The sequence below is a fragment of the Lissotriton helveticus genome, chromosome 1_1, assembly GCF_964261635.1.
Source record: "Lissotriton helveticus chromosome 1_1, aLisHel1.1, whole genome shotgun sequence".
NCBI classification, from domain to species: domain Eukaryota; kingdom Metazoa; phylum Chordata; class Amphibia; order Caudata; family Salamandridae; genus Lissotriton; species Lissotriton helveticus.
This window is the reverse complement of record NC_136057.1, coordinates 499,907,646-499,921,700: the sequence shown is the minus strand read 5'-3', so window position 1 is coordinate 499,921,700 and position 14,055 is coordinate 499,907,646. Positions and strand designations below refer to the sequence as shown.

The window sequence follows — 14,055 nt, the reverse complement described above, 5'->3', positions numbered from 1 at the left end:
TTTCCAAACCAAAGAAGGTAAGGTTCCTTGATGTTTGTGATTTGTTAGAAAATGGTCAACCAGTGGTAGTTTGGTATCTGACTTTTGTACATTTCTGTAATGTTCCTGTATTCTCTGTTTGAGTGGTTGAATGGTGCTATCTATCTACGTTTCCTCACAGGGACAGATGATCACATAAATGCAACAGGTACTCTCAAAATTAATCCATTCTCTTATCTGATGTTTACGTTTATTGAAGATTGGAGTTTGTATTTTGTTCTTTCCCAATTTACAAATGGAACAGTTTTGTCATGTGAAAAATCTTTTGGCTTATCCAAAAACGTAGCTTTTTTGCTTCTATCATCCACAAATTGAGATCTACAAATTTTTGGGTGCAGATTTGGTGCTATTATAAAGCTCAGTTGTGGGTATGGTTTCAAATCAAAACTTGTGGATTGTTTCTAAGTAGGGACAAATGTTTCTGTAAGAGTGCCCTAGTTAGATGTTGACCATTGGAAAATTCTGTGATGAATCTTATTGATTGTTTAATGGTTTTTAATTTCTTTGCATCTTTCAGGTGTTCCCACCTTTCCAGTCAGTCTACTTCTTGTTTTCTTTGAGTTAGAGTGGTAAGGTTGTAGCCTCTTTTATTTAATCTGTGATTGATCTCATTATATTGCTGTGAATAATCTGTCATTTTACTGCAGTTTCTATCTGCCCAGCGAAATTCATTTTGAGGGATGTTTGGGATCACATTTCGGGTATGGCAGATAGTGGCTTGCAAGATAGAGTTAGATGCTGTAGTTTTCCTATGCATTTTGCTGTGTAATTGCTCATTCTCCACAAAGGTAGTCAGATCTAGATATTGGATTTCCCGTTTAGAGATGTCAGATGTTACAGTGATTCCCCACTTGTTTTTAGAGGGTGCCTTGATATAATTGAGATATGCGGATTGACTGCCTTGCCATATTATCAGGATATCCTCAATGTAGTGGCCCCAGAAGATGATAGTTTTACTGAAGTTTTCAAATCTATCATTCAACAACCAATATTTTTCAATTCCTCACATTGTGATACAGGCATATGGTAGCGCAAATCTTGCACCCGTTGTGGATTCTTGTTGTTGGTGTTATATGTTTTTGTTGAAAAACAAAGACATTTTTAGTTAAGCAGAATTCTACCATTTCCAAGTTCATCTTGTTTCTTACTGTTAGGTGCAACAAACTTGTGGGTATGTCTTTCCCAATTGCTTCGAAACCAGCTTTGTGTTTTGTTTGATCAAGGTATACAGGCGTAGAACTTCCACCACCCCAATACATAGTTGGGTTGCCAGTCTGTTATTGAGTTTTTGCAATACATCATTTGTATCTCTAATGTAGGAAGATACATTATGCATAAAAGGTTGTAGTTCACTGTCAATGAGCTCCACTAATCTAGAGCAGACAGAGTCAATTAATGAAATTATGAGTCTTCCTTTGGGGAACAGTCTAATTAATGAATTGTAGAAAGTGTATACATGGTTGCCGCAGTTGGATATTTTTCTTCAGCGGTTATCAAGCCTTTGTGGAACTATTTATCCCAAAGTCAGCAAAACCTGCTTTGTGTTTCGGATGTTGGATCATTTTGTAGTTTAAAATAACAAGTGAAGTCATCTAGGCGTTGATGAATTTCTTTAATATAGTCATCTATGTAGAGAATGACTACATTCCCATCTTTATCTGCTTCCTTAATTATTATGTTTGTGACTTTGTTGTATGTTTTTGTTTGCCTTTTATTCTACCTTAGTCATATTTTTGGGTAAATATTTGATTTTGGAGAGGTATTTTTGAAACTCATTATCTATATTATTCAACACTGCTGTATTGAATAAATCAGTGGATTTCCCTCGCAATAATACTGGTGTGAAGGTTGATTTTGGTGTGAATTTGCTTTCTCGAGAATGGGAAGTATTGATTCCTAATTCTACTGCTTTTATACATATGTTGGATACATCTTGTACTGCCAATAAATTGGTAAGTAAGTGTATACCTTCCAAGTGCTGTACTGTCAGTTCACTAGTTGATATAGTGAGGTTCGTGTTTTGGTAAGTTTATCTTCCAAAAAGGCTAATAGCTTAAGTTTGCATATAAATTTGAAGAGATAAATTTTCGACTGCACTATATCCCAATTGGCTGTGGGGCAAAATGATATCCCTTTATTAACTATCTTCATTTGCTTTTCTGTCATGGGAATGGGTGATAGGTTCAGTACTAGTTGTTCTATGTTATCTTTTCCTTTGATTGTTCATTCTTTCTGGCTCCTGTCTGTACTCCTGAGGTCAAAGATTTATCCATTTTGGTATTTGGTGTTCTTATTCTGCTATCTAGTGTATTTGTGTTGCTTAGTCGGTGTCTCTGTTCTTCCTCGTAAAACATTTAACACAATTCTTTGTGTGGGGTCAGATAAATCTTCCTGCTGTACACCAGTGAAATTCCCCTTGTTAGAAATTAAGAGAGGATTGGTATGTCTACGAGTCTATATCGAATTCACTTGGGGTAAAGAGATTAGAAACGTGAATTATCTCTGGGAGTGACGGATTGAATCTTTCTGATATCCACACTACATGATTTGGTTAATAATTTGAACTCTTTAACATATTGGACTAGTTATCTTTGTATATGGGCCACACATTTTTGAGCAGCAGTCACCGTGACACGGCTTACCTACATTTATGTTTCTAATCTCTTTACCACAAGTGAATCCAATATTGACTTAAATACTTACATTTACCCTCTTATTTTTTGAATCAGGGAATTTCACTGATATATGCTTTTATCTGGTGACTACATGTTGCAGTTGCCTTACAGGGTCTTCAGGCAAACTAATATTGATTATCCATTTCTTGGTTAGTTATTTTGCTGAACCTCGTTGTTTCAAATGTAATTTTCAACACCTATAATAAATGATGAATTCTCATGTTATCTAGCATAAGACCTAACTATGTTTACCTCCTCTAATTAGGACTTTTCAAAATCTGTTGCAGAATTCCTATTTAGGATCTTCCTCATTAGAGACCAAAGATACCCAGACACAATTGAACCATCCTACTCATACCAATTAGATACACTGGTAATACCTATTGGCCTATCTAGTAAGTCGCAGTCTCTGCCAGTGCACGCCTGATTACCCACCATATCTATGTTCGACTTTTTCTCTAACTACTTATTTAGAGACTTTTTCTATTTTTAAAAGCTCACTTAAACAATGTGGGTTTTTTAATTTCGCTTGCTTTGTTTCACACACCCTCATTACATTGCATTTAATTCTGTTTTAAATCAACCACAATATCACGTGTGGTTGTGTGTCTATGAATTGGATTCAACACACTTTCAAGATTTACAATTTGTGAATATGCATTACAGTTGGGTTATTTGCTTTCATTTTACTTTGAGCCTTGAAAAAGTCATAGGCTTTGCATGCGACTAAAGGGTGAAACAGTTTGGCTACAATTAAATTCAGTCTCATCCATGAAAGAAAAAGGAAGAACAATAAAGTACATGACTGTGAAAACAAATTTAATGGAACTCATTTATTTCAATTGCACCCCTACATTTTGGATTTCCTACTTTACTGACTCTACCTGAAAGAACTCTTCAAATTCCGCAGAGGAAGCACCATTTTTTTGACCATGCTTAAAGTGCCAGCTTGCCAAACATTTGTTATACACAAAGACAAACAAAAGCGGAAGTGTTTTTTTCTCTGAGAAAAAAATACCCCTGACTCACAAGGAATTTTCTCCCTGTAAGACATGGTCAGTGTTGGGGCAGAAAAGTCCCTCACATTGTGATGGACTTGCAACCAGCTGAAATGATATTTGGATCTTTGGTGCTGATTTTTGTTGTGATGGACGAACATGGATCATCTGTGTGCACCATAACATAGGCCTGTCACACGGAATTGCATTCTTCTTTGACCAAGCGGGGCACCCCAAGCAATGCTGCGTTTGCTAGGAATTAAATAGCACAAATATGATGGTGGCAGCAGCATTGAAAGTGAACAGGTTGTTTTTTATTTGTGTTGCTGGTGGGAGTCCATTTATCTAAAGTTACACTGCTGTGTACTTAACTCAGCTTGCATCAAGTTAGTATGTGGTGCTGGTCAGAGTGCATGTGTGCTGTGTACCTTTGACTGGTACAATAGATGGAATACTCTGGGTCCCATTTTAGATGACCCTGGGCTGACTGGAGGAACATGAGGTGGAAGATGAACCCCGACACAGAGATTTATGGATTGCTGCATTCCTGTGAGCTGGGTGGGACACATACTGGATGGAGAAGGACAGGCTCTTCAGTACACCTCAACAGTTGCTCTTTGATTCAGGGAGATGTTACTGGAAAGGGGCATGGGTAAATTCTCAAGAAGGATATGAGGCTGAAAGGAGAAAAATAAAGAGTAGGGTTGGGGCCCTGAGGTAACCTTTTGATGCATATATCACTGTGGCTGACCTCCAGGTCTGAACCTTTTGTCAGTCCCATGGCCTGTGTTATGGGACTATCAGATTTGGAGTCCCTTCTGCTGTGACACTCCTTTCTCGAGGAAGGGCAGAGGAAACAGATCTCCAACACAAACTTCGAGGACTCAGATCCTAAATCACCTTTGATATCTGGAAAAGACTATAAGAAGGGGAGTTTGAGGCCCACAAAATTGTCAACTGTCTAGCAACCAGTCGGGCTGTTAGAGGAGGAGAAACTCTGCAAGACTTCTGTCTGTGACCAGGGCTGGGGGCTATGCCATTTAAAAAAAATATATATTTTTATTGTTTTCCATACACAACTAACGTACAAGATGACCAATCAAATCTACATGCAAGCGTGGCATTGCCAAGGCACATGCAATAACATGTGACATGTGATGTGACATTCAAAGCAGAGTATCCGATTAAATAAAAAACAGGTGTCATCAACCTGCTTAATCTGCGAATAGTTCCATATTAGCATCAGGACACTCATGCAAGAACTGTATGCACGCGGTACAAAGCCTTATCATAAATAGGTCCGCTTGAACTGCCTTCCCTCAGCCCTCCCGCCTCCCACCCACTCTCACCGGCGTGTCAGTTATAACAGCAGATTCTAACAGGATGATAAGGTATAATAATTGAATATTTGCATGGCACCAAACATACAGCAATATGAAATATTGTGACTATCGTAGAAGGTGGGGAAAAACACTTCCATGCGCTTCCATACCTTTGCTTTAGCACAGTCACATTACGAGTCTCCATCCCCAATAGGTACGCTCAGTTCCGAGTCAGAGTCCGTATTTGTTGCCCTCAACTCTATGACCAGGGCCTCCCATGCCCTCCCATTCCCGTGCTGCTTCTAGTGCCTTATCATTGTGGGACCTTTGGGCCTGCTGCAAGTCCCCCCTCAGCTCATGGATGCATCAATGTGTTCAGCTCCACCCTTCGCCTCCGGCTCCCCCAGATAAAGCCGCTCACCATAGAACGGAGCTGCCGGAAAAGGGCAACAGGTATCCACACCGGCAATGTACGGAAAAAATAAAGTAGGTGGGGGAGTGCCACCATCCTCGACAGGGCCACACGGCCTGCCACCGACAATGGTAAGGTTCCCCAAAATTGCATGCTGCCCTTAAGACCTCTCATTGCCCTCCCAATATTACCATCGAGTAAATCATCCTGGGTATGATAAATATGCGTCCCTAAATAAGGGAGGCAACGGGGTTCCCACATGATATTGTGCACAGGTGTAGGCGGGTCGCATGCCTGAGCCACTGGGAAAACACAAGTTTTCGCCCTGTTTACTCTTAAACCAGAGATGTCTCCGAACCTGCGAAGGAGAGCTCGCACTCCCTCCAATGCCTCCCCGGCATCCTTTAAAAACATCAAGAGGTCGTCCGCATATAAAGAGATAAAATGCATCCGACCGCAGAGTCGCAGGCCCTGAAATGCTCTCCCAAATCTGGCATGGATTGCCAGTGGTTCTATGGCAAGGTCAAATAATAATGGGGAGAGTGGGCAACCCTGCCGAGTGCCTCGCCCCACCGGATACGAGGAGGAGAGGACGTTCCTACGTTCACCCTGGCGCTTGCCTACGAGTATAATATTTCAGTCCAGCGGACATATCCCTCCACAAGCCCAAAGGCTCTCATAACAAAAAATAAGTAGGGCCAGTCCAAACTATCAAACGTTTTTACAATGTCCACCGAGAGGACCACCGCTTGACAGTCCTCTCCGTGGTCTCCACCCAATATGCTTATCAGCCTGTGTATACTACCAGTGGTGTTGCGAGTAGGAATGAAGCCGGACTGATCAGGATGAACCAGGCGTAACATGTGCGGGAGGAGTCGATTGGCCAGAATAAGACTCAGAATTTTATAGTCAGTGGTGAGCATGGATAAGGGTCGGTACGCAGAAGGGTCAGTTGGGGCCTTCCCCAGTTTAAGTAGAGGGATGATGATGGCTTCTCTAGTTGAGGACGGCAGCACCCTCAGCAGCTTGGCTTCCTTAAACATCAATAAAACTCGATGGATAGACCATACATTACCGGAGTATTGTTACGTGCCAGCTGTTTAATAGCGCATCGAACTTCAGCGAGCGTAATGAGAGAGTCCGCCTGCTCCGCATCGACGGTGGGCAACTCCAAATCTTCCAAGAAAGCATGCATGTCAGCTTCTCGGGACTGCAACTGGCTATCATACAAGTCAGCATAATAATTACGAAAAAAACGGGTATTTATCTGAAGTTCGGTGTATTCTAGTTGTCCCGACGAGGATGCCAATGCCAAAATAGGAACACATTTAGGGAGGGGATTGGCCAGCCATGCCAGCAAAGTACCCACCTTGTCCCTTTCATCGTGCGTGCACGCCAAATAAGCCCCGTGTTCGAAGCATCTCAAGCGCTCCACGACCACTGCCACTGCATCTTTCGAGTTCAGAACCATTTCCCGCACCTCAGAGTCAGTGGAGTGGATCCGCTTGGCCCTCCTAAGGTTCTCTTCTGCAGTGTCTATTTCCTGCAATAGCATCTTCCGCACTCCCACCCATTTAGCTATGCAAAATCCACGGATCACCACTTTGAAGGCGTCCCATTCCAAGGCGGTCGTCGTGGCTGTGCCCTCGTTGTCTCTAAAATACTGTTCTATCCACGTCTCCAGCTTGGCGTGGAAGACCGGGTCTTCTAACAGCTCCGGACGCAATCGCCAGGTGGGGATCGCTGGGCGCTCCAGGGCCCAGCAGAAACTCACCAGCAGCGGATTATGATCCGGGATGGTACGCGACAGGTATTCGCTATTAGCTACCATAGTAGCATGGCCAGCGCTACACAAAACCGCATCGAGCCTCACATGCAAATGATGTAGAGCCGAGAAGTAGGAGTAATCTCGTTCACCGGGGTGCTGCACACGCCATACCTCTATAAATCCCTAGCTATCTTGCCACTGGGCTCGAATCTTTGATCATTTATAAATTGGGGCAGCAGGTAACGGGGGGTGGGATCTATCCATGGTCACATCTGCAATGGAGTTGAAGTCCCCCCCCTAACAAGACCGGGTTTGTGAAATAAACTGCCAGGGTGTCGGACATGTGAGCAAAGAAATTCGCCTGTTCTACATTAGGGGTGTAAACACCGCAGAGGGTCACATCTCTCCCATGAAGGCGTCCCTTAACAGCTACATAGCGGCCCTCGGGGTCTATCAACTGATCTGTCATCTGGAAGGGGACCCCGGTCCTTACCCAAATCAATACCCCCCTCGCGAAAGCCGAATAGGTAGTATAATAGAGCTGTCCTCGCCATCTGCGCTGCAATGATAACCCCTCGGTCTTAGTCAGGTGTGTTTCCTGCATGAATACTATCTGCGCACCCCTGCGTACTAGATATGAGTGAACTTTATACCTTCGCTGCATAGAGTGTAACCCCCGCACATTCTAAGTCATACACTTTACATCAGGTAATGGACTCATTGTTCAGTTGTACAAAGCACAAAAAATCTCTGTCCCTCCCTAGACACGCCGGTGAGTACCATTGCCCAAACAAGATATCCCTCTGCCCCAACAATCCCAACCCACCCTCTACAGTACCAACCCACCCTTTACAGTACCCTCCATCCCTAGAACAGGCATTAACATAGTGAATCCCATCCAAACTAACCCAACAATCGCCCCCAAAGACGTTAAAGGCGTACTAACTGGGAACCATCCGGTGGGGGCTGGATAGAACCCAGCAACCAGTTAAAGCAACACCCATTCATCGCCTCGAAAACCCCATAGGATTTCCAACCCCCCCCTACATGTTACCAGAACCCCCTAGCACTTAGTCAGTATCCAAGTGTGCCATTTTGGAATCAGGCCCGGTGTTCCACCCATCTGCAGCCCTAGGTAGCGACATATTAGATCCGCAGCAATGTCTGCCTATCCATTGCCAGGTACAACAGACACACCACACCCTCATAGAACGGAAATGTTACTCATCCAGTATTCCATCCGCCGTTCCCGGTGTGACCAGCGGCAAATGTACACTATCGGACCCCGATGAGTCAGCATCCGAGTGCTCCTTGTCCTTCTCCAAGTCTGAATCCTGCAGCGGAGTCGCCGACAAGTCAACAGAGATAGCCGACACCGCTTCCAGCGCTCCTCTGCGCTCCACTTCTTTCTGTGAACTTGGCGGCTTCTGCAGTCCCTGTCATCAGCACCGTATCCGCTGCGACTTACAGAGCTGAGGGTTTTCGGTGAGTTCCTGGGTCTGCCGTTCCGGTCCATCTTTCCCAGCTCTATAAAATTCCCGCCATGTCCACGCATCTTCCGGCGTGCCACCACCGGCTGGGGGGGCGTCCCTGCTGCGGCGGCTTTGCAGGGACACGGTGTGCACGTTCCAGGGTGTAAAAGGGTGATAGGCCTTCAGGAGCCACCACCGTTGTCAGCCAGTCCTCCAAGTAGCGTACCATGTCCAGTCCCTCCGCTTTTTCAGGCAGACTCACTACGCGAATGTTGTTCCGTCTGTTTCTACCTTCCGCGTCTTCGGCGCACCTCTCCAACGCTGCAATCCGATCTAAGGCATTTGTCACTGTCGCAGCCAGCGCAGTCTGTGTAGGCGCCACCTCCTGGATTACCCCTTCCACATGCTTCACCCTGTCCGTCAACTTAGAGTGGTCTTCCCACAGGAGGCCAAGGCCTGTCGCCACTTGCGCAATATCCTGTTGCAGGGCAGTACGAGAGTCTGCGATGGCCGCCAAGATCTTATCCAGTTGCTGCTGTAGCCCAGAATCCTGCGGGAGTTAATGTGTATCTTGTTCTGTTTGAGACGGGGAATCAGTGTCTGAGAGTTGTTGCGCCCCATCTTTCTTCCCTCTTGGTTTGCCCATGCTAAAGACCTCCAGTCCGTGCCCGTGGGGCTTGAAGTGCCAGATCTCCCTCTATCTGTTAACCGCCGTCGGCGCTGCGCATCTGCAAGGAGACCTCAATCTTCCGACCTACTAGTGGCCCAATGCTCCACCGCCAATGTTTTCCAGTTCAATGTCGCCAGATAGTTCCGCATGGTAACTGCGCCAGCAGTGTGGGTCATAGCAGAATGAGATCAGCAGTACTGCTCAATTCAGCGCGCATCTGCTCATAGATCCCGCACCCCCCCCCCCGCCAGTGGCAAGCGCATAGGCACGCGGCTCGCTGTCAATTCCTGGCTGTCAAGGCAGTACCAGCTCAAGTCCTGGCAGTCTCACTTATTGCTGCCGCTCCAGCCTCAATCCCGCTCGGGAAGTGAACCACTCTCTGGTGCTCTCAAGCCTCGCAGTGTAACATACCATTTCTAGGGTTTGGTCACGGACACTTCAGGGTTAGGCCTCTGCTCTTTTGGCTCCCTCGCCCCAGGCACCAATAGCCGAGCTCTCGCTTGTCGCTTTCCAGGTGCCGGCATAAGTCCCAGGACGCCCACCTCCGCCCGTGCCCTGGCTCGCAGGCAGCAGTGTTCCCAGGAACACGCGTCCGCCTCCGCAGCTTGCAGTCCCAGTCTCCACAGCGCCCCACTCACCAGTGCAGGGCCGACCAGCGCGTGTCTTCCTGGCAGCCCCCAGACCTCGGCAGCGCCCACGCCACCGCTCGCGTGCCATTCAACCTCCAGGGGGGTCAGATCCCCCGAGCCCCCGGGTCCAGTTTCGCACCCTCCGCGGCGCCAGGCAAAGTCACTGCAAGTCCTCCGAGCGTCGGCTGGTTCGGGCCGCCCTCCACTCCGCAGTCGCGTTTTCCAGCCTCCAAGTAGAGCTGCACCGTGCCCAGAATCAATCCGCCACTTCTCCGAAATCCGAAGCGGCAGTTTGCAGCTCCACCAGAGCAGTCCGGGAGCTACTCATTATTTCAGCGCCGCCATTTTGCGAACGCGTCCAGCTGCCATCGCGGGCCAGGAAACCTCCAGAAAGACTGAAATCGTGCCGTTTTAGGAGCTAAGTTGCCCCAATGCAGCGCCCCCGCGCAGTGCATTCATCGGGGGCCGCTAGGGGGGTCAAGGTATTGTTAATCCAGGTTCTTGCGGGGTTTTTGTAGCGGAGCTCGGTGCTCACCCTGCCGATCATATTGGCTTCCAAGCCACGCCCCCTGGGGGCTATGCCATGTCAGTCTCCCAACTGGTTAAGGAGACATCACCCAGAGAATTCAAAAACCACCTGCCCCTGGAGCCTGGAGCACCAGTGCCTGCCTTTTTACTAAGACCAGTGTGTCACATGAAAGAGTGGAGAGCACTGGCGGTAATGAGGCCCAGTGGGGATTCCTGGTGAGTGGATACCTGCAGCAAGGTGTGAAGAGAAAGCTGTTGCACCGATCAGGTTGTCGTCATGTACAGATTCAAGTCGGCAACCTGTATGCAAGAGGGGGCCACTGTGAAGTTAGCTTTGGTTGACATCACTGCCATGCTAATGGGGCTATAGCCCATGTGTGGAGTGAAGTTGACAGCCCGTATGCCAGAGGGGGCCGCTATGAAAGGACACTAAAAAGGACAAGAACCATTGCCTGGTTCAAGACGTCAAAAGGTGAATCTGCCATGCTGACCGGTGGGGGCCCGAGCCCCTGACTGAGAACTGGAACTGGAGAAATCAACACCCCACCTGTGGGAAGAATCAAAGGAAGTTATTGTCTCACCAGAGGAGGACACTGCCCCACAGAGTTGCAAGTGCTACACACCAACATCAGCCGCTGCAGCTCTCCATGACTTCTGCGAGTGAAACGCTCCAGGAGACTCAGGTTGCACAATCCCTGCAGAAGGTGGTAAGACTGATAGTGATTGGAGCTGGAACAATTTTGACTCATAAAAAGTCAGAGTGGGACTCCTAAGACTCAAACACCTAGAGGGGCCTAACCGGAATGTCACTTGTAGAGAATGGGGACTAGCCCCTACCGCTAGTGAGAGGGAAGTGGGACACAGGGACCGGACTATCAAACACTCTAGCCCAGACCTCAGGGGGAGTGTATGTATTGCTTGTGTATGCTGTATTTTACATTATGTCTGTTTATAAATACTCCTTTTTTAATTAAAACAAGTATTTGACTGGGCAATAATGTATTGCTGCTGCTGAACGCACTTTGAGTTTTAAGCCTATGTTCACCCCATGCATCTACCTCCCTCTGAGAAGCCTTGGACTGCTCAACCCATGCTACTACTGAGAGTCAAGTGTTGAAGGGGTACTTGTCCCAGTTGCTCAGGACCTATAGTAAGTAGGGGCCTGGAACATCAGGAGTAAAAGGCCTCAATCCCCATGGATCAGCCCAGTAGCACATGCTTGCCCATTGGCGCTCCAGAAGTGGTTATGACACCCCTTCTACATTTTCCCTGTCCATGTCTCCCATACCTCGCACAGCAGACACAGCCAGGTAAATCAGTGATTGACACCCTGTTCTCAACAGGGTAGGAAAACACACATTATGACCTGGCAATTCTGTGGCAGATGGATTAGTGGGTAAAGGGACTCCATCATTCGAGCCAGCTGAGTCTCTGTCAAGACTAACTCAGTGGTTACTCCAACTCTAAATGGGGCGAGGGAGCAATCGGTTTGGTTTGTTCCCAATTTGTCAAAACCTGACTAAGACCCAAAGTCTTTTCTCTATTAAGCTCCCCTCTTTGCCCTTCCCAATTATTCATCAAAGATAAGGCAGCACTTTTTTCATGTTTTTTTCAGGAAGTATTTATTTATTTATTTATTTATTCAAGAGTTTTATATAGCGCTGGCTAGACCTGGAGGTATCAGAGCGCTTTACATGAGGTTCAACAAAAATTACATTACAAGATAAATCAGTTCCAATTTACATCAGTTGCTAGACAAAACAATTGCAAGAGCATAGAACATGAGATAATTGAAGTGTAGAGTGGAAGGGGTAAGGGTAAAGGGCTAGGAGGGAGAGACAAAAGGAAAGTCTGTCCAAAGTCCGGCTGGGTAAGTGACGGTCGAAGGGAAATCCCAAAACCCTTCTTCTCTATAGCTATCAGGTAGCTCCACCGGGCATTGGCCAAAGAGCTTGGTCTCAATGGGAAAAACAATTAAAGAAACATGGACGGCAAAATAAATGGAGCGTAGAGGGGAGGGGGCATGGAAGGAGAGAAGGGGGGGATAGGGGAAGAGACAACAGGGAGAGACTAAATAGGTCTGTCTAAAGGCCTTCTGGGTAGGTGACGACCAAGGAGGGAGTCCACGGTCCATCTCCCCTATAGCTAAACCAGGTAGCTCCATCGGGCATTTGACAAAATAGTTCAGTCTCAATACATTGAGAGAGGAGAGAAGGAGAGACAAAAATAGAGGGAGGATGCGGGAAGCGACGACAGGAGAGACGAAAGGAAGTCTGGCTGAAGACCGACTGGGTAGGTGACGTCCAAGGAGGGAATCCCCGACCTGTCTCCCCTATAGCTAAACCATGTAGCTCCATCGGGCATCAGACAGATTAGCTAGATCCCAAAGGACGAGGGAAAGTTCGCAGATAGACAGGGTGGGGACTAGGGGCCAGGACAGGTGAAGGCAGAGGTCAGCAGCAGGAAAGTGGAGAGGAGTAGAGCGAGGAGATAAACCGGGTGAGGACTAGGGCCAGGACAGGTGAAGGCAGAGGTCAATAGCAGGAAAGTGGAGAGGAGTAGCGCGAGGAGGGGTAGGGGGAAGGTAGTTCAGCAAGAAGTTCCCATGGATCTGGTGGGCATAGTTGCCAGCTTAGCCAATGTGTGGGTACTCGGCTGATTCTCCGGTGCAATCTCAGGTACAGTCAGGTTCTGCGTGATTTTTGGTTACCCCATTTTGCAGGCTGGAGTGGCTCTTTGCGTGCAGCCTAGATGAGTTTGCAGCATTGGATCTCCCAGCAGGGGTGGTGTACACGCAGGGACACATCAAAGTTGAGATGCACACCTGCTAGACCTCCAGGTGTCGTTATCAGGAAGGGTCTTTGTTCTCCCATCTAGGCAGGCCTCGTGTGACATGTATCGCGGTCATCCGCCGCCATTAAAGCCCGGTAGGTGGGCACGCAGTGCTGAAAGACCGGCGGAGGGTGATATAGTCTGTGGTCCTTCTAATTGTGTCGGAGTGCAATGGCAGCACGGTCAAGAACGGGCACCGGGACCCGCCGTCAGTGGTCTTTGGTGTCATGGCATGAGCAGGCCAGGGGCCCCTCTAGCACACACACTGTCGCGGTTATGGTACGGGCACCATCATGGCAGGTCCGGAGGCAGGCCCACAGTGTCCTCCATAGGGCCTCTCAGCAGATTCGCAGTGGAAAAGGCCCCCGTTGACTGGCAGCGCGTGAAGCAGGTCAGAGGTGCAGCAGTGGTTCAAAGCTTGAGCAAGGAGCCAGGGCAGTGCAGCAATGTGTCTCTGCTTCTTCCAGGTCAAACTGTTGGGATTCTGATCTGATCTGTTTTCACCAGTCTTTATTTCCAGACTGTCGTTGTTCAGTTGATAATTGGTAAGTTTTTGCTCCTAGAGAATATTTTGGACCATAGACATGTAAATTTGTAGTCTGGTGCAAATACTTTGAATCATTTTATTGTGTTGGCTTACTGTTTCAGGATCCAGTTACTTCTAACTTCCCTTCTGGGCTGCCAAGGTTTGTGTGCTAATAAGCACCTAC

General features: G+C 47.2%; 1 protein-coding gene across 1 annotated transcript in view; it reads left to right on the top strand.

The window, feature by feature from the left end:
* TSPAN11 (tetraspanin 11) overlaps positions 1-14,055 on the top strand; it is a 690,523-nt gene that overhangs the window by 554,021 nt on the left and 122,447 nt on the right. The gene's annotated exons all lie outside the window — the stretch shown is intronic.